The 26,310-nt window shown below is 41.8% G+C and overlaps 1 long non-coding RNA gene across 1 annotated transcript; it reads right to left on the bottom strand.

Moving 5' to 3' along the window:
• Window positions 1–108: 108 nt before the first annotated feature.
• Window positions 109–10,943, bottom strand: LOC143516161 (uncharacterized). Its single transcript, XR_013131579.1, has 3 exons — window positions 10,863–10,943; window positions 8,753–9,097; window positions 109–368 (listed from the first exon to the last, which is right to left on the bottom strand). It is a non-coding gene; the product is annotated as an uncharacterized LOC143516161 (long non-coding RNA).
• Window positions 10,944–26,310: the final 15,367 nt, after the last annotated feature.

Here is a 26,310-nt window from a genome sequence, read left to right on the forward strand (position 1 = left end):
TGTTCAAATGTGAATAAAAGCTGAGAAATATTTTTTCCCACAATGATGTCTTTTGTACATCATCGTATTATCTCCTGGGAGATGCATCTAGATTTAATCTATGTCTTGTGCCTCTTTATAGATGGTGGGATTTAAAATTACAACTCAAGATCACTAAGTCTACCTCCTATTCTCATTCATAATATTGTGGTCTTCTGTACAAGCTGTCTGGTTTTCGGTCTGCTTCTTCTTGGTTTTTGAGGATACCTCCACGAACCCCTGACAGGGTAGGCAGGTCCACTCTCCTCCTACCTGAAGCTACCTCAGGCACCAGAACCCCTGGCAGGGTGGGCAGGTCCACTCTCCTCCACCTGACAGCTGCTTTTGCTCTGTAGGCACACAAGGACAGGAAATGAGTTCGCTATAGCCAAGAGGCTGTAGTCTTGTTTCTGCCTAGCTTTTGACCTAAGAAACCTGCCCATCACTGCTGCTAAGGTATTAGATATTTACAGATATTAATTCAACATCCATAGAAGCAATGATTGTAATAGACCCTAATGTTTACATATTTTTTTCAGCACTTGTAAAAAAATGTACTGCACGTCACACACAACACATGATCATATGTTTTTCTTCTTAAGCTCTTGGTAAAAGTAAAAAAAGTAAAAGCTCTTGGTCACAAAGTAGTTTTACAGAAATCCATATGTAGACTGGATTCCAATAGGATTCATTAACTTAGATGTTTTTATATGCAGTATTTTGCACAACTCTAACAGAATTTTAATATAATGCTGTTTTTTTTTTGCAAACTCCATTTGAATAGGTTTATGTATATGTATTTCTCAATAAGGTTTACTTAGTCACACTAGACTGTATTGTTACTTACCGTGTCCATGTACTTTCCTTATACAACTGAGTATTATAAATAAACTATTTTACTTTCTGATAAATTGTTTGTAATTTCCAAGTTAGCCAAATACCCATGTTTAACACTTCTCAGTTCATACATATCTTCTCAAAGTTGAAGCTAGCAATTGTTTTTAGTTATACCACTAGGGGGTAGCCAAGCATCAGTTTACAAGAATGCACCACACGATGTATGCACCATTTTTTAACCAATATTTAGCTGCTGTTATACGCATTTTGTGAAACATTTGTTTTTACCTTTCTGTTTAGATTGTCACTTCGTATGAACAAGTTATAGTGAAAATAAACTCTAACGTGATGTACAAGTTGATGTTTTACTTGAGAACAGAGTGCTTTGTTCTTTGTGATCGGTAGTGGGTGTCATATTGAGAGCTTTCACATCAAATGCTTGTTGAGAGTGACTCAGAATTTATCATCTGATAACAATACAGCCCACAGACAGAGAGAGAGGGGGGGAGGAGAGAGAGAGAGAGAGAGAGAGAGAGAGAGAGAGAGGAACATGGTGAGAGGGAGTGAGGGAGATGGAGAGTTTAATAGTTCTTCTGATAAACACTAGCACTGACATACTGCATGCAGCCATGATGGATTCAGTTTGGGCAGGAGCACTTTGTGTGATTAACTTATTTTATTGTTGTTTGTTTTGTTTATCATATAAACACACAAACATTCAGAAACTTGATTTGTCGTTGCTAAAAATCAAGACAGCAAACACTTCTGGGGCCAGCATCCCACACTGAGCACACAGACCTTCACAACTCGAACTGACAGCATCGGTCATGAGAGTGGCATTATTGTGCAGACTTTGGGTCTGAGCTGTGTTCTGGCTCTTCCTGTCTGACAGGCAGAGATGCTTCACAGCTTCATTGCTACTGCAGAGTCCCCCCAATAAACCTCCCCACGGCCCCCTGGGAAGGTGTGGGATCCGTAATGATGCACCAGTTGATGCCAACATAGAAGAACAGGCTGGTGTGGGTAGTGGGAACTGTGGGCTGATGCAGGTAGAGGAAAACCCTGTGCAAACATAACCTCGCTGTACAGTTAAATAAGCAGGGCTGGGACCACTGGGATGAATGAAGCCTTTGTGAGAGTAACACACTCACCACCAGCAAAACACAGAGCAGGCACGTACCAGCCAGGGCAGAGCAGGGGACAGCAGGGCACAATGCACACACACACACACACACACCCACACACACCAGCAAATACCTAGGCTATTTCAGATGATAGCTACGTAGGCACGCTGACCCCATACTGAGATACTGAAAGGTGGAGCAGCTAACTATAAAGTATGCTCAATTAAGATCAGGTTCGGCTGGTAATATGTACACCGCCCTACGTACATGCCGTAGCCATTCATTTGCGTGGGTAATGTTTTAAACAAGGCTCCTAATGAGGTAATTTAGGGTGGTGCGGTATGTAAGCTGAAGTACAGTATGTACACAAAATACACTGGGCTAGTGTACAGCTGCCTACTACAGGCTTCTCTTTATGTACCAGGTACTCCTCATAAACAACACGGCCACGTGCACGACCACGTGCACGACCACGTGCACGACACCAAAACAAAAATTAAGGTTAGAAAGTCACATCTGTGGTGTGATGTTGGTGTTGGCTAACATCGGTCCGTAGGTTTGTGTGTCACTGGCATAATAATTTGCACTTATTGAATCCTCATTCAAGCTACAGGCTTGTTCAGGACACCTAGACATAACCTTTGACCCTCAGGGCACTCAGGCACAGGAGACTTGTGCAGTGTTTCTCTTGCTCCGACCTACATCGGTCTCCTCATGAGCTTTTTACTAGTACGTTCAGGAGATGTGGTACACCAGAGACACCAGGAATGTTCAACACCACCATTACAGGCAGTGGTACTGCACGTGTAAGGGTTATTGTCTTCGGACATGCGGGCCCTGTGCACAGATGCATAGGGTTCATGCATTGCCTAATACCAAGCTACAAAAACAGGGAGTTCAGATTTATGCTGATAGGCTTTTATTTTGCTCTCTTGGCTTCCTGTAGTGCTGGGCCCATGCAGCTGTTCAACTCCTAGTCTCACTGCGAGCCTTGTTGTCAGTAATCTGACCATCGCCCGACTGCTTTGGTGTTTTTTTACCTCACTGTCTCTCTTCAGCCAGTTCCCATGACCTCCAATGACCCACACACAAGGCAGGTGCCCAACTCAGCGTGAATATCACTCCAGTCTATATTTGAGCCCAAATGATGTTCAGTTGTGGGAAATATCAAGACCTGGAGAAGTAAAGTCATGGAGTACACTAATGCCTGAGGACCCTGACGTGAGGAGTTCTGACTGATGTGTCTCTGTGCACTTTAATGTGAAGCACTCAGCTAAACCCACATGGGCCCAGTGGCAGTGTCACTGTATGGACACAGTGGGATCATTGTGTGAAGCTTGGAGCTGCAGGGCTAAGAGGGGTGGTGTCAGGGAGTACAGGTGCTTTTGCAGTGTTAGTGTTAGTGTTAGGGTTAGGATTGGTGTTAGTGTTAGAGTTGGTGTTGCGGTGTGGGGGAGGACAGGTGTGTTTGCAGTGTAAGGGTTAGTGTTAGGGTTAGGGTTAGAGTTGGTGTTGGTGTTAGTATTAGGGTTGGTGTTGTGGTGTGGGGGAGGACAGGTGTGTTTGCAGTGTAAGGGTTAGTGTTAGGGTTAGGGTTAGAGTTGGTGTTAGTGTTAGTGTTAGGGTTAGAGTTGGAGTTGGTGTTAGTGTTAGGGTTGGTGTTAGTGTTAGTGTTAGGGTTAGAGTTGGTGTTGGTGTTAGTGTTAGTGTTAGGGTTAGAGTTGGTGTTGGTGTTAGTGTTAGGGTTGGTGTTAGTGTTAGTGTTAGGGTTGGTGTTAGTGTTAGGGTTGGTGTTGTGGTGTGGGGGAGGACAGGTGTGTTTGCAGTGTAAGGGTTAGTGTTAGGGTTAGGGTTAGAGTTGGTGTTGGTGTTAGTGTGTTGGTGTTAGGGTTGGTGTTGGTGTTAGGGTTGGTGTTAGTGTTAGGGTTGGTGTTAGTGTTAGTGTTAGGGTTGGTGTTGGTGTTAGGGTTGGTGTTAGTGTTAGGGTTGGTGTTAGTGTTAGTGTTAGGGTTGGTGTTGGTGTTGGTGTTAGGGTTGGTGTTAGTGTTAGTGTTAGGGTTGGTGTTGTGGTGTGGGGGAGGACAGGTGTGTTTGTAGTGTCTCCTCCATCGCCCCCTTGGTGGTGATGGCTCAGACCGTCTGGGTGTTCCAAAGAACTTCATGACCCGTCTAATCCATCACTTCCTCCTTCTGTTCGATCCCTTCATCTAGACATTCATCTGATTGCCAAAGACTCCTCCCACTTTCTGTAAGGATAACAGAGCTGTTTCAAGCACCCCCCCCCCCCAATCATTTCCAAAGGCCACACGTGTAATCTGACTGTCTAAGTCTCAGCTATTTCTTGAGGTCACATCCTTCTCTAATAGTCTTACTGCGTTGCACAATGTACGATGACATAGCACGACAAGCCAGACAGGCCTCATTCAGAGGGACTGACCCATGTAGGACACACACACACACACACACACACACACACACACACACACACACACACACACACACACACACACACACACACACACACACACACACACACACACGCGCACACACACACACACACACACACACACACACACACAAACACAATGTGTGATTAATAGATGAATGCGCTGCTGTAATGTACTAGCCTGAGATTTAATTAAATTAATAATAATAGCCATGTGAGACAGTAACAGTCAGTAACAGTAATGTAAGAACAGTGCTATAATCCAGTCCAGGTCAATATGTGTAGGTTAATCAGTACATCATTATTAGTTAAACTACATGCAGAGTTATAGTGCCTATCTCATTGTAGTCAGATGCTTCACAGAAACAACTGTTGTCTAGTCATTTAAACAGATGGACTTAGGTTGACCTCACAATTATGTCATGAAAGGCCACTGGATTCATCAGTACAGGCCAAAGATGTCAACAGGGGCATTGACAAAGTAACTCCTGGCTATTTTAAAATGTCCTCTTTCCACATGTCTGTAATAGACACACTATTATTGCTCTGAACTAAATGACAAACCTGCATCTGTGTTAAAAGGATTACATTATCTGTGGTTACTCACTATGCGAACCAAAAGGTTTGTTATGCAATCGAAGCTGAGTGTGTCTTCCACAGTTAGAGTCTGCTGTGCCTCCAAATGTCACGAATGAAGAGGATTTGTGCCCTGGTTTTTCCAGGAGCATATAAAGGGATTAAGTGTCTGAGTGCTAACTTTACACTGTCCACATGTAGAGACATGCCTAAGAGAAAAGATCTAACGCAGCTGTATTGTATTCATCCAGAGATGCTTCACACCCGCAAATCCACCAAACCAAGACCGATAACAGCTGATGAAGAACAATACTCAGACGGCGACATTTTCCATGAACGTTAAACAACCATGAAGTAAAGTGCATGTTTCGGAATTATGAGCAGCAAATCATGTTGGTTTACAGCAACATCGTCCAGAGTGACACGGCGGTCCTGCCGAGGGCCCCCACGGGCCCGATGGCCCCGCCCCTTCCTGGCTGGGTGGAGCTGTGTGGAGCAAAGCCTGATGGGTAGAGAATGAGCAGTGATGTCAGCAGGTGCCTAAGAGGAAAGGGCCGATCTCCCAGTTGGAGTGCTGGATGTGGGCCATCACAGAGACAGACAGCAACAGTGATGAAGGTGGAGCAGAAGGTGGAGCAGAGGGTGGAGCAGAAGGTGGAGCAGAAGGTGGAGCAGAAGGTGGAGCAGAGGGTGGAGCAGAGGGTGGAGCAGAAGGTGGAGCAGAAGGTGGAGCAGAGGGTGGAGCAGAAGGTGGAGCAGAGGGTGGAGCAGAGGGTGGAGCAGAAGGTGGAGCAGAGGGTGGAGCAGAAGGTGGAGCAGAGGGTGGAGCGGAAGGTGGAGCGGAAGGTGGAGCGGAAGGTGGAGCAGAGGGTGGAGCAGAAGGTGGAGCAGAAGGTGGAGCAGAGGCTGGAGCAGAAGGTGGAGCAGAAGGTGGAGCAGAAGGTGGAGCAGAGGGTGGAGCAGAAGGTGGAGCGGAGGGTGGAGCGGAGGGTGGAGCGGAAGGTGGAGCGGAAGGTGGAGCAGAGGGTGGAGCAGAAGGTGGAGCAGAAGGTGGAGCAGAAGGTGGAGCGGTGGTCAGCAACGCTTCACTGTTCACGCGCCAGTTATCATTCACATATGAGAGGACAGGGATTTTATTTACATACTCTGTTCACGGTGCTTTTAGTGTTGAAATAGCTTCAACAAATGATTAACGACACACTCCTAAAATAAAAGATGTCAGCGAAAACTATTTCTGTATAGTTATCCAGACTGGCACATGCTATGACCAAGGAAAATGTACGTAATGCTTCAAACATTTAGATAACAAAACTGACATAACTCACAGAAGAGTTTGAATACTCTTAAAGGGATGTCTGAGGCTACCAGAGCTCTTGGCTACTGGTGCTATTATATTGCACTGAAAATCCTTCATTTCCAGGTAACAGGATTGCCTTAAGCCCACTGCACTGGCAAATGGGATTTATCCCGTCAACTTGGAAATTGTATTTTGAGGTCAGCTCACAGGGATGTGACGAGAGCAAACTCAGCCAGGCCACTTTTCTCTGAGAGAGTATTAAAGTGACTGTCATTCTACCAGAGTGTACTGGAGTTTTGGTGCAGTTGGGAACCCTTACTGACTTTAAAACATTACTCTTTTGAAAATTGATATTTGGATTTCTGTTTATAACATTTATGACATGATCTTAGGATAGTGTTTTGTAGTGTCCATGGAAGAAATCATTATATGCCAGTATAACTGGCCAGTGCTTAAAGATTCCATTAAGACAGAATCCTTGACAAATTCTCATACACCCACATACAGTGCATTGAGACTGTAAGGGTAGTCAGGTACGAGGGGCCAGGTCTATTTTTGTGTCAGGGCTTTAAATCTCTTGCGGGTGACATAACACGCACATGCCGGTGTGAACATGTCGACTCTTATAGCCTCTAGGTGTTTGCTGTGTCCTGTAAGACACGTGTTATAAAATAGAACTAGGTTAGTTACAGCCAGCTTTGATCATATGTTAATCTTGGTGGTTATGATTATGATTATGAGCTATCCAATTATCTGTAGTTAATCCCTTTTCTGCTGTTGGGTATTCTGGGTGCACCAGTCCGTGCCTTCTTGCCAGAGAAGTGAAAGGCTCTCCCCAGATGATAGTCTCACTAGTGAACATCCTCTTCATGAATACAGAGACTCATTGTCTCAGGTGATTGTGCTCCAGGGTACCAGGATGCAGGCCAAATTACAAATGCTCTTCTATACCTAATCTCATCTGTGTTGAATATTACTTAATACTGTGTAATAGTAATCTGTCTTAACAAATAAAGAAGATTTAGCACAAACACACCTATTCTCTCCAGGTTCGAATGCTGTAGGCATTTATCTTTACTGTTTCTCTCACGGTGTTGAAAATCATGAATGACTCTGATGTTATTATGTAACTCCACCTGCCACAGGGTGCAGATGATCTCACAACTCCAGCCGAGTCACGTTAGAGCTCAGACTTTCTCAAGGAACATGACTGAATAGGAGGCGGAGCTTAAACTCATATCTGAGGTAGGGCAGAACTGGCAACATGCTGCAACCTGGTCAGCAGGCCAGCCAATAGTAACCATGGTCACCGGTTGCTGGGCTACATCTTTTGCCTGCTTTCTATGACCACAGGGTATCAACCCCCCCCACCCGCACCCACCAACACATACAAATACACACACACTCCTCAGGGTACTGTCTAGACTGGGAAGATTACTGCTGTATGCTAGCCTGCTGTCCTGAAAGAGTCTTTGAAGCTGAGAGCACTCTGTTACTAAACAACACCAAGAAAAAAACAAGAAAGCATATATAATAAAATAAGACTACAAAATAAATATAAGGATATAAATATATCCTTAAATCTGGTTATCAGTGCTGAAACAATAAAATATGCAATTAATATATGAAACTGCCAGTGACATAATTTAGCATAAAATGTCGTAAATATTTTTGAATTATTTTAACTTAAAAAACACAACCACTATCCATTTTGATACAAATTCCTGCTTTGAATGTACAATCACAGTACAATTACTGATTGACCAACCATGGTCAGGATTGGTCAATATATGCTTGCAGGAGGACTGCTGATTGGATATTATTTAGGTGTGGGACTCAAGACAGAACTGACATGGACATTATTATAGCATGATTGCGGGTGCTGGTACAAGTTTACATGCACTCTGGGCCTGATGCACACTGGTATTGCCAGTTGTGAGGTTTATGCAATCAAGGATTCATCATTCTAGAAAACACTCAAGTGAATACACTTACCACCCACTTCATTAAAACACCCACTGTCCACCTCCATGTGACAGCCCCTCTGCTGGGTACGCCTGTCTCATTGGTGCATTTTATAAGCATTCAGTTGCAGATGGCAGACCATCTGCCTTGCTGTGTCTAGTTTACCATTGGTCAGTTTCTGCCCACAGGACCACTGCTGAACAGATATTTGGGTTATAACATTAATACCAGTGGCTTTGAGTGTTTTACATATGTGAGTGTCAAGAGAGGGTTGCCACTCACAAATGCCACCCAACCAAGTGTGATCCTATGTTCGTAATTTGACTGTCTGATAAAGGCCTATAAGATGACTAACATGGGAATGTGTGTGTCAGACAACAGGCTGCAGAATCTTTGCTGTCCACCTACAAAGTGGATCAAATCAAGTGGTTTGTCTGATCAGGTGCCTGAGGGAGTGTACACTCTCTGATAATTGCACAGAGTACTTACCTTGCAATAGTGCCTGACACTCCCAGCCTAGTGCTCTCATACCATCTAGTAAGGTGGCCACACCTGGAAAAGTATGGGTGGATGATCCTGAGAATCATCTCCTGACGTGAATCAGCACCTGCAGCAGACGTCCTTTGACTCGCAGTGCTAGCATCTTCTCTCCGGTTCTCCCTCCTGCCTCTGGAGCTTGGGGACTTTGAACAGGACTGAACCCGGAGGTGATGTGTGACAGTGGGCCGGTTCTACTGGACCAAACCGGCATGGCGCAAAACAGGCTCAGAAACAGCTTGGCTCCGGGCGAAGAACTTGCAACAAGCGTTCACAACACCAGCTGTTTGAAGCCTCCTGCAGAGGAGAAGAGGCTATTCATAGTATCTAAACATCAATGGGAATTCAGAGGATGCGGGAGGTTAGGAAGCCGCCCTGCTGTGTGCGTGTACTCGCAGATGTGATATAAACAAAAGCTCGTGAGAGCCTCAATTTTAGCAAAGCAAATAGTGACTATGTTCTCCATGACACGAAAACCCCTTGCTGTCACTTTAGGCTAATGACCCATTTGCCTACTTGCTGATTCAGAGGCTACAGTATTGTGTCCATGTGTCGTGCCCATGTCTGATGGAACTGCACTGGTGGGTTTCAGTAGAGGAGACATGGAAGGGAACAATTCAACTTTGAAATTCACAGCAGTGCTTTGTACAACTTAATGATCCAAGGTCTTTAGACTTGCCTTGCCACTTGAAGGCAAGTTTAATGACCAAGTCTATAGAATGAATGAATGAATGAATGTTCAATTTATATAGTACCTTTCAAGTTACCCAAGGCCGCTTTACAATTTTAACACAGGTACAAGTCTTACACAACCACGGCAGCCAATCACACACAGCGTACTCTCTACCGGGATCCACAGCCCCCTGGGGGACTGAATGGGGTGCAGGAAGGGGAGAGAGGACAGACCCTAGTGATGGAGCACCATCCACCACTGGACATACAAACACACACACATTCATGCACACACACTCAGACAACTGCTTTTTATTGAACAGAGCTACACACTCAGGGAGAATTTGTCAGGGAATGCCAATTTACCTAACCTCCATGTTTTTGGACTGTGGGAGGAAATTGGAAACCCCAGAGGAAACCCACGCAGAGACAGGGATAACATAGAAACTCCACACAGATAGGGACTTCAATCCAAAATGTGCTAACCACCAAGCCGTGTTGCCCTAAAGACCAAGTCTAAATAGCCAATAGTTGCCTGTGTATTTGTTGTGGGTGGTTTGTCGTCTTGGGAATGTCATGCTGTTGCTTGCAGTGATTTCCAATGCATCATAACATAAAGAGTGACTTTAAAAAAATGTGAGAAATTTCATGTGTATCATGTGACATTTTTCACATGCTGTCGGCATTGAGACGTGTCATTCTGTAAAATGGAAGCTCTGTGAAATAAGTTCACAACATCAGTCTATTAAATAGTTCATATTTTAATATATCTGTAATGCCCGTGGCATCAATGAGTGAAAAGGTGGACACAAACGCTGAGAAGAGTTTTATTAAACTTTTTACTAAACAATTTTATTAAAATTAAACAATTTATTAAAGGGCACTCCAAAGTCAGGGTTGCACAATCAGGCATTGGTCAAATCCGATAGGAAGTCCGACATAGAAACATAACTAACATGAAGAGACATATTCAAACACACAAGTACACACCGTAAAAAAACATATTCAAACACACAAGTGCACACTGTAAACACAAAGAACCACGACAGGCAGAAACTAAGACAATGATCTTAACAACCAAACAAAGCGTATGTAAAGACCATACTAAACATGAAACACCTGAACACACTAACGAGGGGGACAGGTGTCACGTAGGGCAACGCCCCCTCTCGTAGCTGTCACTCTGGGTTCCCTCATGTCCGTGTTCCCTGCCTGTTTGTCCCGCCCTGCTCGTTAGTTTTATGAATCCCTCGTTTGTTACCACGCCCCTGTGTCATTGTCATCACCTGTCCCTAGTTTAGTCCTGTGTATAAAAGCCCCTGTGTCTCCCTTGTCCCTTGTCGAGTATTTTTGATTCTTTGTTTGATTGTGTCTGTGTTGATCACTATACCTGACCGTTGATTGTTCCTGCCTTTTTGATCCTGTGTCTGTACTCGTGTCCCCTGTCTTGGTAATGCCAGTTTTTGACTGCGGTCAAGCCAGCCCTCACTTAAAAAATCTTGGTCAAGCCAGCCCCCGAAAAAATTGCGAAGTTGCGCGTATACCATAGATTACGGTAATGGGTGATGCTGCCTGTGATTCCACATTTAAATCTAAATGGTGTACAGAATGAGTAAAAAAAAACAATAAATAAACAAGTAAATCGTTTATTTCAGAACTAATAAATCATGAATCAATCTGTATTTAATGTCTATGAAAATGAAAACCTTGAAAGTAAATTTAAATTATTACATTTGTTACTTTTACACCATTTTATATTTACAGTGTTATTAAAAGGAATCCTTCTGATTGCACTGAATAATTTCACTACAGAATGGTAGAACACCACCTACAGATGGCACTCATGTAATATCAAGAAGATCTGATGTGGCATTTCAAAGTAAAGGTCCATCAAATAACCATATTTGATCAACTTTATTCTATGTTTACAGGGTCATAAAAAAAATCCTCCTGATTGCACTCAATAATTTCACTACAGAATGCTAGAACACCACCTACAGATGTCACTCATGTAATATCAAGAAGATCTGATGTGGCATTTCAAAGTAAAGGTCCCTCAAATAACCATATTTGATCATTTTTTTCTATGTTTACAGGGTCATAAAAAAAAATTCTCCTGATTGCACTCAATAATTTCACTACAGAATGCTAGAACACCACCTACAGATGTCACTCATGTAATATCAAGAAGATCTGATGTGGCATTTCAAAGTAAAGGTCCCTCAATTGACCAGATTTGATCAACTTTACTGTATGTTTACAGGGTCATAAAAAAAAATCCTCCTGATTGCACTCAATAATTTCACTACAGAATGGTAGAACACCACCTACAGATGGCACTCAGTCAAGATCAAGAAGATCTGATGTGGCATTTCAAAGTAAAGGTCCCTCAATTGACCAGATGTGATCAACTTTACTGTATGTTTACAGTGTCATAAAAAAAAATCCTCCTGATTGCACTCAATAATTTCACTACAGAATGGTAGAACACCACCTACAGATGGCACTCAGTCAAGATCAAGAAGATCTGATGTGGCATTTCAAAGTAAAGGTCCCTCAAATTACCAGATTTGATCAACTTTACTGTATGTTTACAGTGTCATAAAAAAAATCCTCCTGATTGCACTCAATAATTTCACTACAGAATGGTAGAACACCACCTACAGATGGCACTCAGTCAAGATCAAGAAGATCTGATGTGGCATTTCAAAATAAAGGTCCCTCAAATTACCATATTTGATCAACTTTACTGTATGTTTACAGTGTCATAAAAAAAATCCTCCTGATTGCACTCAATAATTTCACTACAGAATGGTAGAACACCACCTACAGATGGCACTCAGTCAAGATCAAGAAGATCTGATGTGGCATTTCAAAGTAAAGGTCCCTCAAATAACCAGATTTGATCAACTTTACTGTATGTTTACAGGGTCATTAAAAAAAATCCTCCTGATTGCACTCAATAATTTCACTACAGAATGGTAGAACACCACCTACAGATGGCACTCAGTCAAGATCAAGAAGATCTGATGTGGCATTTCAAAGTAAAGGTCCCTCAAATTACCAGATTTGATCAACTTTACTGTATGTTTACAGTGTCATAAAAAAAATCCTCCTGATTGCACTCAATAATTTCACTACAGAATGGTAGAACACCACCTACAGATGGCACTCAGTCAAGATCAAGAAGATCTGATGTGGCATTTCAAAATAAAGGTCCCTCGAATTACCATATTTGATCAACTTTCTTCTATGTTTACAGTGTCATAAAAAAAAATCCTCCTGATTGCACTCAGTAATTTCACAACAGAATGGTAGAACACCACCTACATATGGCACTCATGTAATATCAAGAAGATCTGATGTGGCATTTCAAAATAAAGGTCCCTCGAATTACCATATTTGATCAATTTTTTTCTATGTTTAAAGTGTCATTAAAAAAAATCCTCCTGATTGCACTCAATAATTTCACTACAGAATGCTAGAACACCACCTACAGATGGCACTCATGTAATATCAAGAAGATCTGATGTGGCATTTCAAAATAAAGGTCCCTCGAATTACCATATTTGATCAATTTTTTTCTATGTTTAAAGTGTCATTAAAAAAAATCCTCCTGATTGCACTCAATAATTTCACTACAGAATGCTAGAACACCACCTACAGATGGCACTCATGTAATATCAAGAAGATCTGATGTGGCATTTCAAAGTAAAGGTCCCTCAAATTACCAGATTTGATCAACTTTATTCTATGTTTACAGTGTCATAAAAAAAATCCTCCTGATTGCACTGAGTAATTTCACTACAGAATGGTAGAACACCACCTACAGATGTCACTCAGTAAAGATCAAGAAGATCTGATGTGGCATTTCAAAGTAAAGGTCCCTCAAATTACCAGATTTGATCATTTTTTTTCTATGTTTACAGGGTCATTAATAAAAATCCTCCTGATTGCACTCAATAATTTCACTACAGAATGGTAGAATACCACCTAAATGTGTCTCTCAGTCAAGATCAAAAAGATCTGATGCATCATTTCAAAATAAAGGTCCATCAAATGACCAGATTTGATCAATTTTACTCTATATTTACAGTGTCATTAAAAAGAATCCTCCTGATTGCACAGAATAATTTCACTACAGCATGGTAGAATACCACCTACAGGTGTCACTCATGTAAGATCAAGAAGATCTGATGTGTCAATTCAAAATAAAGGTCCATCAAATGACCAGATTTGATCAATTTTACTCTACATTTACAGTGTCATTAAAAAGAATCCTTCTGATTGCTCAGAATAATTTCACTACAGAATGATAGAATACCAACTAAAGGTGTCACTCTGTCAAGATCAAGCAGATGTGATGTGCCATTTCAAAATAAAGGCCCACTAAATTATCATTTTGATCAATTTTACTCTGCATTTACACTGTTATTAAAAGGAATCCCACTGATTGCACAGAATAATTTCACTACAGAATGGTAGAATACCACCTAATGGTGTCACTCTGTCAAGATCAAGCAGATGTTATGTGCCATTTCAAAATAAAGTGTATATGTAAAATATTTTTAATATTAAAATGTTTTAAACAATTTACTGAACCAATAACATCCCTTATTGTATTCCAGACTTTCTTTCATATGGACTCTTTATATATAGAGAGACTACTCTAAAGCTGGGCGTACACTGTGCGATTTTTGGCCCATTTTCAGCCGATTTTTCACTCGTGCGACTATTTTTCGATCGGGCCGAGTTTCGGCTCAATCGCGTGTCGTGCATCGTATAGTTTACACAGGTAAACGAGGAGCGATTCACACCTCATGACCAACTCCCGATCAGAAATCGCAGCGTCGCAAGAATATCAAACATGTTTGAAATTCAAATCGCTCCTCGTGAGATCGCATGAGAGCGTCGGGTCGTATAGTGTGAGTATATGAATCGTGAGCTGTGAACTTTTAAACCCTGCGATTTAGTCGTACAGTTTGAGCTGGAGCTGAGTACACGATTTAAAATATCGTACAGTGTACGCCCAGCTTAAGTATCTATCATGTCTATCAGTATCTACTCTGTCTATCATTATCAATAAATGTATCTCATTTAATGACATCATTGCCCACCTGTTATCCTGAGTTACCTTCTATCACATCAGGTGATCTGAGGAGGCAGGATGCAAGTGCAAGAAACAAACAAACCAAGAGAACAAAGACAAAATTAAAGTAGAAATACTGACTTATTGGCAAATCAATAAAATAATAAAAAACTCCAAGCAAATATAAGGCAAACAACCAGGGATATATACAGGCACAAATGACAAACAGCTGGGGCTAACAAGAGGGAGACAACCAGAGCAACTGAAAGCATGTTTGCTTCTCAGCACTGGGGTCTTGGGTTCAAGTCCCTATCTGAGTGGAGTTTCCATGTTCTCCCCGTGTTTGCATGGGTTTCCTCCAGGGTCTCCGGTTCCCTCCCACAGTCCGAAGACATGGAGGTTAGGTAAATTGGCAGTCCCAGACAAATTCTCCCTGAGTGTGTATCTGTGTCCCTCTGTTCAATAAATAGCAGTTGTCTGAGTGTCTATGCTTGTATGTCCAGTGGTGGATGGTGCTCTGTCACTAGGGTCTGTCCTCTCTCCCCTTCCTGCACCCCATTCAGTCCCACAGGGGGCTGTGGATCCCGGTAGAGAGTGCGCAGTTGGCTGCTGCTTCTTGCCGTTGTGTGTGATTGGTTGTGTGAGACTTGTCATCCCCGGTAGCTCAACGTGTTCAGCCACATAATCCCAATTAGAAACAAAGGGCAGGAACCTCTGAAGTTTGGAACCTCTGAAGCCTGGTGGTTAGGGAACTGGTCTTGTGACCGGAGGGTCGTAGGTTCGATTCCCAGACCTGAGGCCATGACTGAGGTTCCCCTGAGCAAGGCCCTTAACCCTCAATTGCTCACTTGTATGTTAAAAAAAAGAGATAAAAATGTAAGTCGCTCTGGATAAGGGAGATTGCCAGTGTTAAAATTGTAAAGCGCCTTGGGTATCCTGAAAGGCGCTATATAAATTGAACATTCATTCATTCATTCATGAGCGTGTGAGGGGCGGTGACAGTGGGCGGACACTAGGAGCACATGGCAGAAATGTAAACACAGGCACATGGCATTGACAGGACAATGAAAACAAAGACAGAAAGACAAGAATGAAGCAGGGCAGAATATGACACCTGTTCGCAATTGTCATGGGCAGATGACGAGGTTAGGCACGTTAGGCAGGATTCCCCTTGGACTATGATGTTTGCTGATGACATTGTGATCTGTAGTGAGAGTAGGGAGCAGGTGGAGGTGAGCTTGGAAAGATGGAGATATGCTTTGGAGAAAGTGAGCAGGAGTAAAACAGAGTACATGTGTGTGAATGAGAGGGCAGACGGTGGACAGGTCCAGTTACAAGGAGTTGATTTGGTGAAGGTTGACGAGTTTACCTACTTAGGGTCGAGGGTACAGAGTGATGGAGGAAGTGAAAGAGAGGTAAAGAAGAGAGTGCAGGCAGGCTGGGGTGGATGGCATAAAGTGTCTGGGGTGATCTGTGATAGAAGGGTGTCAGCTAGAATGAAAGGAAAGATCTATAGGACAGTAGTGAGACCTGCTATGTTGTATGGACTGGAGACAGTGGCACTGACAAATAGACAGGTGAGGGAGATGGAGGTGTCTGAGATGAAGATGTTGAGATTCTCATGTGGAGTGACGAGGAAGGATAGGATCAGAAATGAGTTTATTAGAGGATCAGCACATGTAGCATGTTTTGGAGATAAAGTTAGAGAAGTGAGATTGAGATGGTTTGGACATGTACAGAGGAGGGAGGAGAGGTATATTGGTAGGAGGGTGTTGAGGATGGAACTTCCAGGCAAGAGGAGGAGAGGTAGACCTAAGAGGAGGTTTATGGTTGCACTGGAAGAGGATATGAGAGTGGCTGGTGTTTCAGTGGAGGACACTCAAGACAGGGCCAGATGGAGGAGTTTGATCCGCTGTGGCGACCCCTAAACGGGAATAGCAGAAAGAAGAAGAAGAACACTGCCTGACCTCCTAGAAGATACATTACAATGTTAGGCATGTGTGTGGGATTTGGGGCAAACGGCTTTCCAATGCCCCTGTTTTATTGTTTTATTCAATTCTAGGAAGACGTTTGCTTATTTGAACAAATTCCCATTCATTGTTCAGCAGCAACCTGCTGAATAAATGATAAAACATCAAGGTTTACTAAGCAATGGAATGATAATGGGGCAGCAGCATCTTGACTGCAGACAGGAAGTAGAATGACCAACTCATTAAGAGGGCCTGGTCTGTCCTGATAAACCTCTTGGACCCAGTGCAAGAGATGGCAATATACTTAGACAGCACTGGACAGCTGCTTCAGTCAATAGTTTCCTCATTTTAGTCTTCATAGTTCTCTTCATCTTTTCCACTGCTGTTAGACTACACAACCCACACTGCTCCTAGTAAACCCCACACATCAGCAGACCACCTAGATGTACAGAATATTGCGTGTACAGCCAGCACTACTCCCAGAGAAACTCTGGTCATCAGCAGTCCACATTCATATACAGATACTATACAGAACTGTGAATATGAATATAGCGCAAAACATTTGATACTCTGTTTTACTTCACTTTACTTTATATAAAGCAACTGTATAGCTCTTATATGTTATTCATTCGTTAATTCTACTTAAGACATTATGCTTTTTTAATTTTGTGATTGTATTCTTATGTCCATTTTTTAAATTTAATTTCTGTCTAGCTTCTGAAAACAGGAATCGAAGTGTTTTATTTAGGTGCAGCAACTCCACAGACATATAGAAAGGTCTGTAGTGAACTAAACATTTTTTTGATTATTACTCCATACTTTAGTAATTTCAGGAACCTTTATTTTGAAATGACACATCACATTTTCTTGATCTTGACTGAGTGACACCTTTAGGTGGTATTGTACCATTCTGTAGTGAAATTATTCTGTGCAATCAGAAGGATTCATTTTAATGACAGTGTAAATGCAGAGTAAAATTGATCAAAATGATCATTTAGAGGGCCTTTATTTTGAAATGGCACATCACATCTGCTTGATCTTGACAGAGTGACACCTTTAGTTGGTATTCTATCATTCTGTAGTGAAATTATTCTGAGCAATCAGAAGGATTCTTTTTAATGACACTGTAAATGTAGAGTAAAATTGATCAAATCTGGTCATTTGATGGACCTTTATTTTGAAATGATGCATCAGATCTCTTTGATCTTTACTGAGTGACATCTGTAGGTGGTGTTCTACCATACTGTAGTGAAATTATTGAGTGCAATCAGGAGGATTTTTTTTAATGACCCTGTAAACATACAGTAAAGTTGATCAAATCTGGTCAATTGAGGGACCTTTACTTTGAAATGCCACATCAGATCTTCTTGATCTTGACTGAGTGCCATCTGTAGGTGGTGTTCTACCATTCTGTAGTGAAATTATTGAGTGCAATCAGGAGGATTTTTTTTAATGACACTTTAAACATAGAAAAAAATTGATCAAATATGGTAATTCGAGGGACCTTTATTTTGAAATGCCACATCAGATCTTCTTGATATTACATGAGTGCCATCTATAGGTGGTGTTCTACCATTCTGTAGTGAAATTATTGAGTGCAATCAGGAGGATTTTTTTTAATGACCCTGTAAACATACAGTAAAGTTGATCAAATCTGGTAATTTGAGGGACCTTTACTTTGAAATGCCACATCAGATCTTCTTGATCTTTTCTGAGTGACATCTGTAGGTGGTGTTCTACTATTCTGTAGTGAAAATATTGAGTGCAATCAGGAGGATTTTTATTAATGACCCTGTAAACATAGAAAAAAATGATCAAATATGGAAATTTGAGGGACCTTTACTTTGAAATGCCACATCAGATCTTCTTGATCTTACATGATTGACATCTGTAGGTGGTGTTCTACCATTCTGTAGTGAAATTATTGAGTGCAATCAGGAGGATTTTTATTAATGACCCTTTAAACATAGAATAAAGTTGATCAAATTGGTAATTTGAGGGACCTTTACTTTGAAATGCCACATCAGATCTTCTTGATCTTTACTGAGTGACATCTGTAGGTGGTGTTCTACCATTCTGTAGTGAAATTATTGAGTGCAATCAGGAGGATTTTTTTTAATGACCCTGTAAACATACAGTAAAGTTGATCAAATCTGGTCAATTGAGGGACCTTTACTTTGAAATGCCACATCAGATCTTCTTGATCTTGACTGAGTGCCATCTGTAGGTGGTGTTCTACCATTCTGTAGTGAAATTATTGAGTGCAATCAGGAAGATTTTTTTTAATGACCCTGTAAACATACAGTAAAGTTGATCAAATCTGGTCAATTGAGGGACCTTTACTTTGAAATGCCACATCAGATCTTCTTGATCTTGACTGAGTGCCATCTGTAGGTGGTGTTCTACCATTCTGTAGTGAAATTATTGAGTGCAATCAGGAGAATTTTTTTTTATGACACTGTAAACATAGAATAAAGTTGATCAAATATGGTTATTTGATGGACCTTTACTTTGAAATGCCACATCAGATCTTCTTGATATTACATGAGTGCCATCTGTAGGTGGTGTTCTAGCATTCTGTAGTGAAATTATTGAGTGCAATCAGGAGGATTTTTTTTAATGACCCTGTAAACATACAGTAAAGTTGATCAAATCTGGTAATTTGAGGGACCTTTACTTTGAAATGCCACATCAGATCTTCTTGATCTTGACTGAGTGCCATCTGTAGGTGGTGTTCTACCATTCTGTAGTGAAATTATTGAGTGCAATCAGGAGGATTTTTTTTAATGACCCTGTAAACATACAGTAAAGTTGATCAAATCTGGTAATTTGAGGGACCTTTACTTTGAAATGCCACATCAGATCTTCTTGATCTTGACTGAGTGCCATCTGTAGGTGGTGTTCTACCATTCTGTAGTGAAATTATTGAGTGCAATCAGGAGGATTTTTTTTTATGACCCTGTAAACATACAGTAAAGTTGATCAAATCTGGTTATTTGAGGGACCTTTACTTTGAAATGCCACATCAGATCTTCTTGATATTACATGAGTGACATCTGTAGGTGGTGTTCTACCGTAATCTACGGTATACGCGCAATGTCGCAATTTTTTCGGGGGCTGGCTTGACCAAGATTTTTTAAGTGAGGGCTGGCTTGACCGCAGTTGTTTTTGCATGTTATTCGGACTGCCCTCCCGTTATCGACCCGGACTGGTTATCTGACGACGAGTATGGAATGTCCTGCAATAAATCTCGCTCCTCTCAGCGGTTGTGTCCGTCTCCTCGCTCCGTGGCGCAAGCTACGTTACAACAGGTTACAAAACACGAGGAGAGACTACGAATAACAGGACCACATGGCTACATAAACAAAACATACATGACTGACAGCTGGGGCAGGGGCTAACCATGACAATATAACAATACTATGACAAGATACTATGATCTAGAACTTTACAAACTGAAAGAAATTATTACTTTTAGCAGTTTTACAGTTTTACCAGATGTTTGTCGGTGCAAAACAGCTGATGTGTGGAACATGGTGAATACGGTGATCTGTCCTGGTGCCACACATTTCTTCACACTCAGAGCTCATCCTCTGTTGTGTATATTCATTAGCGATGTTGGCCACAATAGGAGCGTTTACAGATGTAATGTGAATTCAGGTTGGTTCTTCCTCTCCTTCTGTCCCCTGTCTCATGGGAACTGGCTCATCCTCATACTCTTTGTGCCTTTATTCATTTGTGTAAATGTGTTTTTAATATTATGTGCATTTCTTAAATTGGTTTTGTCCTTAGATTAATGTGTCTTGCAATGCTAATAAAATATACTCTTATGTTGTTTCTGCAGATTTCACAATCCAAGCCTACCAGGCCCTTTCTATTTTGTTAGGCAGCTGAGATTTTAGCAATGCACCTTCGACCCTTACAGGCACCTTGGACCCTTACAGGCACACTACAGGCCTTCTCAAAGATCAGGCATACACATCACCTAATGAGAAAAGGTATTTTCTCGTTAAGTCATATACAGACCTCAAAGGGATAGTGCATCATTCCATATAATGAGGTCGGCTGTGTGTTTGTGTGATCATTTTATGTACATGTTGCGTATACTGCACTCTAATAGTGAGCTACATGTTTACTTTGCTCTACACTACGTGAGCATCACACACAATGTTTCACACACGTTCTGTGTGTGCCTTTGTGTGTACCTTTGTTTGTGAAACATCAAGCTTGTCCAGTCGTCCTCTGTGTGTGTGTGTGTGATTGTGTGTGAGAGAACGAATGTTGAAACTGGAAAATATCCCACTGATCCAGCTGCTGTCCAGAAAGAGCTTCAGTAGGGCACGTAGGCTAACTGCATCTTCAGTTCACACACACACACACACACACACACACACACACACACACACACACACACACACACTAACATGGATCAAAGAACAAACTGCTCCGCCATATTGCTAGAGAAGAAAAAACATCTTCACTTTCCATTCTCAAAGGTCCTGGCCATATTAACAAAATAAACTAAGTTATTCTGGGATACATTGTATTCCATCTTTCCCCACTTATATGAATTTTTACCTGCTCTATATCTTCACATGGAAACCACGAACACCTGTGCAAAACAACCAAAACAAAACAAACAAAAAAGGGATAAATAGCATTAGAGGTGTTATAAGTTTGTTGTTCCTTTGTCGGTGTTTTAGTATACAGTTTTTTATTAGATTAGGTTTAAATGAATAGAAAAAGCTTAACTTAAAAATAAATTTTCTTCTTAGAGTGTAACTTCATCCATTTGTGGAGAATTCTCATGACCAATTAAATGTGAGCAGCATTTGCAGTGCATGTGTGTGTGTTTTACTGCACACATGATGGCTAAGCAAACTGCCAAGTTTTGTGATCTTTCTGAAACAGCAGAAACTGCAATGGTGACTTATCCAATCAAATGTAAATATAATCTGTGATTAAATAAAAGATTATAGCTATGTGCTGCATATTGTGATAGCTATGCGTTGCTGGTATCTGTGCTCAGATAATCACTCAGAGGAACAGGTCCGTAGGCCATGAAAGAATGTAAATGATTTGTAGTGTGGTCTATTTTCTATTTTCTTCCCATTAAAAGTCATTTTATAGAAATGACAATGTAAAAAATACATATTTAGAATGCCGCTTTATCTCTTTGGTACTAGAGACCATTCATGACCAATGTGTGAGAGTGTTTTGGTATTTTTGGTGAGAGTATTTTGGTATTCCTACATCACTGATTTACCACCTTATATTATTTCCACGTTAAACATTTTACAATACCCAGAATGCCCTTCTATAATCTGTTTTGGGAGCCTCTCAGAAACGACCACGCTGCAGGAAGCTGCCTCCTCAATGACAAAGATGTGGGTGAAGCCTCACCTGTACACACCCCCACCCATCTCACGTTCCAGTACCCATGACCATGTGTGGCTGCTAATCAGATCGGTCCAAAAAACAGGCCATCCCAGCCTGCTTGACCCAAATATGTGTGTGTGGGTGTGTGCTGATCTATAGTCAAAAATCTTATAGCCAACCAATCAGCTTGCAAGTTCTTTAAGGCAGTATAATACCCCATGGAGCTTACCAGATCTAAAGAACGGAAATGTATCTAGGTACAAACACTGACTTTATTCCACATCATCGTTATGATAAATGTGTATATGACAGTGAAAGCTATTTTCCAACACAATAAGCCTGGTAAGTGTGTTGGAAGTTAAACAAAGGCTGATGGGGAGATGGTGTCAGTTTTAATAAGCTTGAACTCTGGCTATATATGGCAAGCGTCCGTACTTCAAACAGCTCAGGGACCACATGACCGTGGGATCAGTCAAACCTCGTTTGGATTCGGACCACTGGCTATGTGCTGCTGAGTATGTAATGTAAAAGGTGTGTGTGTGTGTGTGTGTGTGTGTGTGTGTGTGTGTGTGTGTGTGTGTGTGTGTGTGTGTGTGTGTGTGTGTGTATGCTTATGCATATGTTTGTGCATCCCTGGTCAATTTCTTGGTTTTCTTTTTTTATTTCAATTAAATTATAGGAGAGATGAACATCTGAAATAACTAACCATTATTATTACTATTAGTAGTGCAGCCACCGCCCACATATCCAGCTTCACTGGAAGTGTGAGCCTCAAATAGAGCCTCACCCATTCATCTGATCCTCCTCCCAACAAGAACATTTAGGCTTAGCTGTTTTAACAACAGAGCCATCAAAAATTCATTTATCAAATACCTAAAAACTGGCTTAATACACAACGGATGCACAGCCAAAGGTTCTGATGGCCTTAATGAGCTGAGACTTCATAATAAAGGTTTTCTGTGTATCTAACTTCATAATAAAGGTTTTCTGTGTATCTAAGTTTGAGTGTTGCTCCTAAGTTTATCACCTGAAGGACAGAAGCAGACCCTCACAGAGTCCGATGGGGCCCCAGTTGTTTGATGGTGAGTTCCAGTAAGAGTCCGATCAGAACTGACAGCTTTGGTTTGATTAAACCAACCCTGGTGTGCTTGGTCTGTTGGTGCAGTTCATTACAGCAAGTCAGAACGCTCCCTTTCAAATCCTAGTGCACACCAAACCAGCAGGCCCAGAACCCCCGAGCAGGTATTGGACCACTTCCAAACAAAACGTGATGCCCTTCGGTGAACAGAGTACAGGCCAAATGCAACAAAGGCACCAAATGGGAAAGAACTGTTGACTTTAACTCCTTAACTGCATTTTACTAGCAGTCTGTGAGTTCTCAGTGGGTAAAAATGCCGTCAGATACACAAGTTTCTCCAGCTAGATTAGCCCAGCCTATATCATTGTTTTGATGGTTTGGTTGGAATTATCATCATTAATTAATTACTATACACATAATAAAAACTGTCAAGTTAGAATGTGATGAATACATATTCCTTTTGTTTATGTTTTGGTTCAACATGTCAGCACAAATGCTATGCGAACCAGCACTAAAATGAAATAATGTATCATTTTCTGCTTTGGTCTGCACTAAGGGATCCAAACTACAAATATAGACACACCCTACAAGTCAGCAGAGATGTTATTTATCTATGCAGGCTTCTAAATATATAAGTGACATGGGGCAAGCCCTGCTGAACACGGCTGCATAATGGAAAGATAAGCATGTCAGCAGTGACTAAGACCTGATGTTCTGCAGGTCAAGCTGACAGTCATAGCTGCTCTGTATTGTGTCGTTGAAATGGCACCACGGGGCGTCTTTGCTGGACATGATTATGGACCCCCGCTGACATAACACCTCCCCTGCAGTTTGTCATGTGAGTCTGGTGAGTGGGGGTGGGGGGGGGGGGGGGGGTGGAGACTAGAAGAGAGGAGTTGTGTGAGCTGTTGGAGAACTTGGAGGACTGTGCAGCTGTAAAGGACCTGCGTGACTTGGCTCAACTTTAAACGGGATCAGATTTCCACATCTCTGGGAAGAGTTTTACTGTAACTGCAGTTCAGAGGCGCGTGCTGTCAGAGGTGTTATGGATCAGAAGCCACCTGCTTAATACGTGTCTTTAATTAGTGCACCACAAATATGCTCTAATATTACAAAAGCAAGCAGTTTTAGAGAAAAGGAAATATTTGTTTTAAAAGCTCTTATATTGTGAGAAGTTTGCATTTGTACTGTTAAGTCCACCTGAACACGCCTGCCACATATTCAGTTTCCAGTGCTTGTGAAAGCAGCTGGTCCACAAAATGAAAGTTACGCGGACAGTGACGTCAGCACCACGCCACCATGGCCTATTTTTATGGACAACTTCATGTGCAAGCTGGAATGTGAAGAATACAAATAGCAACAGTATTAGAAGCTCCCCTGCTATCTGCTCTCAGGGCACACGAATGACCTCAAAACCTCGATTAGTGAACCTGTTCATCCGGAGTTGCTGAAATGCAAAACGCGCGCAAACTGTGCATACCACGTACGGCACGGTTTTAAACAATACAACAGCTGTGGAAACGCTGATGTTAGTCACTGACAAAATACTTGAATCACGTCGTGTTTCACCAAGACGTAAGTGAAGAAAATACTCCAGTCCATGTGTGGTTTTAGTGTTTAAAGGATGTCATAGCAACCATGCAAGCAGCCAATTTCCTTCAGCAGATGGAAAGAGGAAGAAACCAGCGTTCAGATAGTGGTCAGGAATCCTGACTTCAGCTCAGACAAACTTGGCTTTGTCCGTCTGAGGAAGCCCCGCGCTGTGGCAGGCCCGTAGGAGTGTGAAAAACCCACTACTGAAAGCTTGCAATTCCACAGAACAGCGTGAGAAAGGGGTGGGTGACTTAGAAATTCAAGAGCTAGATGAAGGGATAAATAAACAATGAGTCAAAGAAATAAATGATAGCTATCTGTCCCTCAGTTTCGGCTCTCAACTGCACTCAGGCCTGTCCAACAAAGTTGGACTAGTATGTGACAAATGCAAACTATGAGGTCATGCCAACATAAAATGGGTCTGCCCACTTTTCTGCCACTGTTACATAACAGGATGCAGCACACAGTGAAGATATTTGGTGGACATAGTATATCTTTTGTGTGGAAAATTTTACTTTGATCACAAACATCTATCAGAATCGCTGCCTGAGCAGGGCAAAGAATATCATCAAGGGGCCTTCTCACCCTAATTACAGACATCTTACCCTTATCACGCTAACTACAGACATCTTACCCTTCTCACCCTAACTACAGACATCTTACCCTTACCCTTCTCACCCTAACTACAGACATCTTACCCTTCTCACGCTAACTACAGACATCTTACCCTTCTCACGCTAACTACAGACATCTTACCCTTACCCTTCTCACCCTAACTACAGACATCTTACCCATCTCACCTTAACTACAGACATCTTACCCTTCTCACGCTAACTACAGACATCTTACCCTTCTCACCCTAACTACAGACATCTTACCCTTACCCTTCTCACCCTAACTACAGACATCTTACCCATCTCACCTTAACTACAGACATCTTACCCATCTCACCTTAACTACAGACATCTTACCCTTCTCACGCTAACTACAGACATCTTACCCTTCTCACCCTAACTACAGACATCTTACCCTTACCCTTCTCACCCTAACTACAGACATCTTACCCTTCTCACCCTAACTACAGACATCTTACCCTTCTCACGCTAACTACAGACATCTTACCCTTCTCACTCTAACTACAGACATCTTACCCATCTCACCTTAACTACAGACCTCTTACCCTTCTCACCCTAACTACAGACATCTTACCCTTCTCACGCTAACTACAGACATCTTACCCTTCTCACCCTAACTACAGACATCTTACCCTTCTCACCCTAACTACAGACATCTTACCCTTCTCACGCTAACTACAGACATCTTACCCTTCTCACCCTAACTACAGACATCTTACCCTTCTCACGCTAACTACAGACATCTTACACTTCTCACCCTAACTACAGACATCTTACCCTTCTCACGCTAACTACAGACATCTTACCCTTCTCACCCTAACTACAGACATCTTACCCTTACCCTTCTCACCCTAACTACAGACATCTTACCCTTCTCACCCTAACTACAGACATCTTACCCTTCTCAAGCTAACTACAGACATCTTACCCTTCTCACCCTAATTACAAACATCTTACCCTTCTCACCCTAACTACAGATGTTCTACCCTTCTCCCATATGGATCCTCAGAGACGTAGGAAGATCTCCTTCCCAGAAGCTGTGACCCTGCTGAACTCCACACTTTACCTTTAACACATCATCACTGGACTGTACT

This window comes from Brachyhypopomus gauderio, chromosome 6, assembly GCF_052324685.1.
Source record: "Brachyhypopomus gauderio isolate BG-103 chromosome 6, BGAUD_0.2, whole genome shotgun sequence".
NCBI lineage: Eukaryota > Metazoa > Chordata > Actinopteri > Gymnotiformes > Hypopomidae > Brachyhypopomus > Brachyhypopomus gauderio.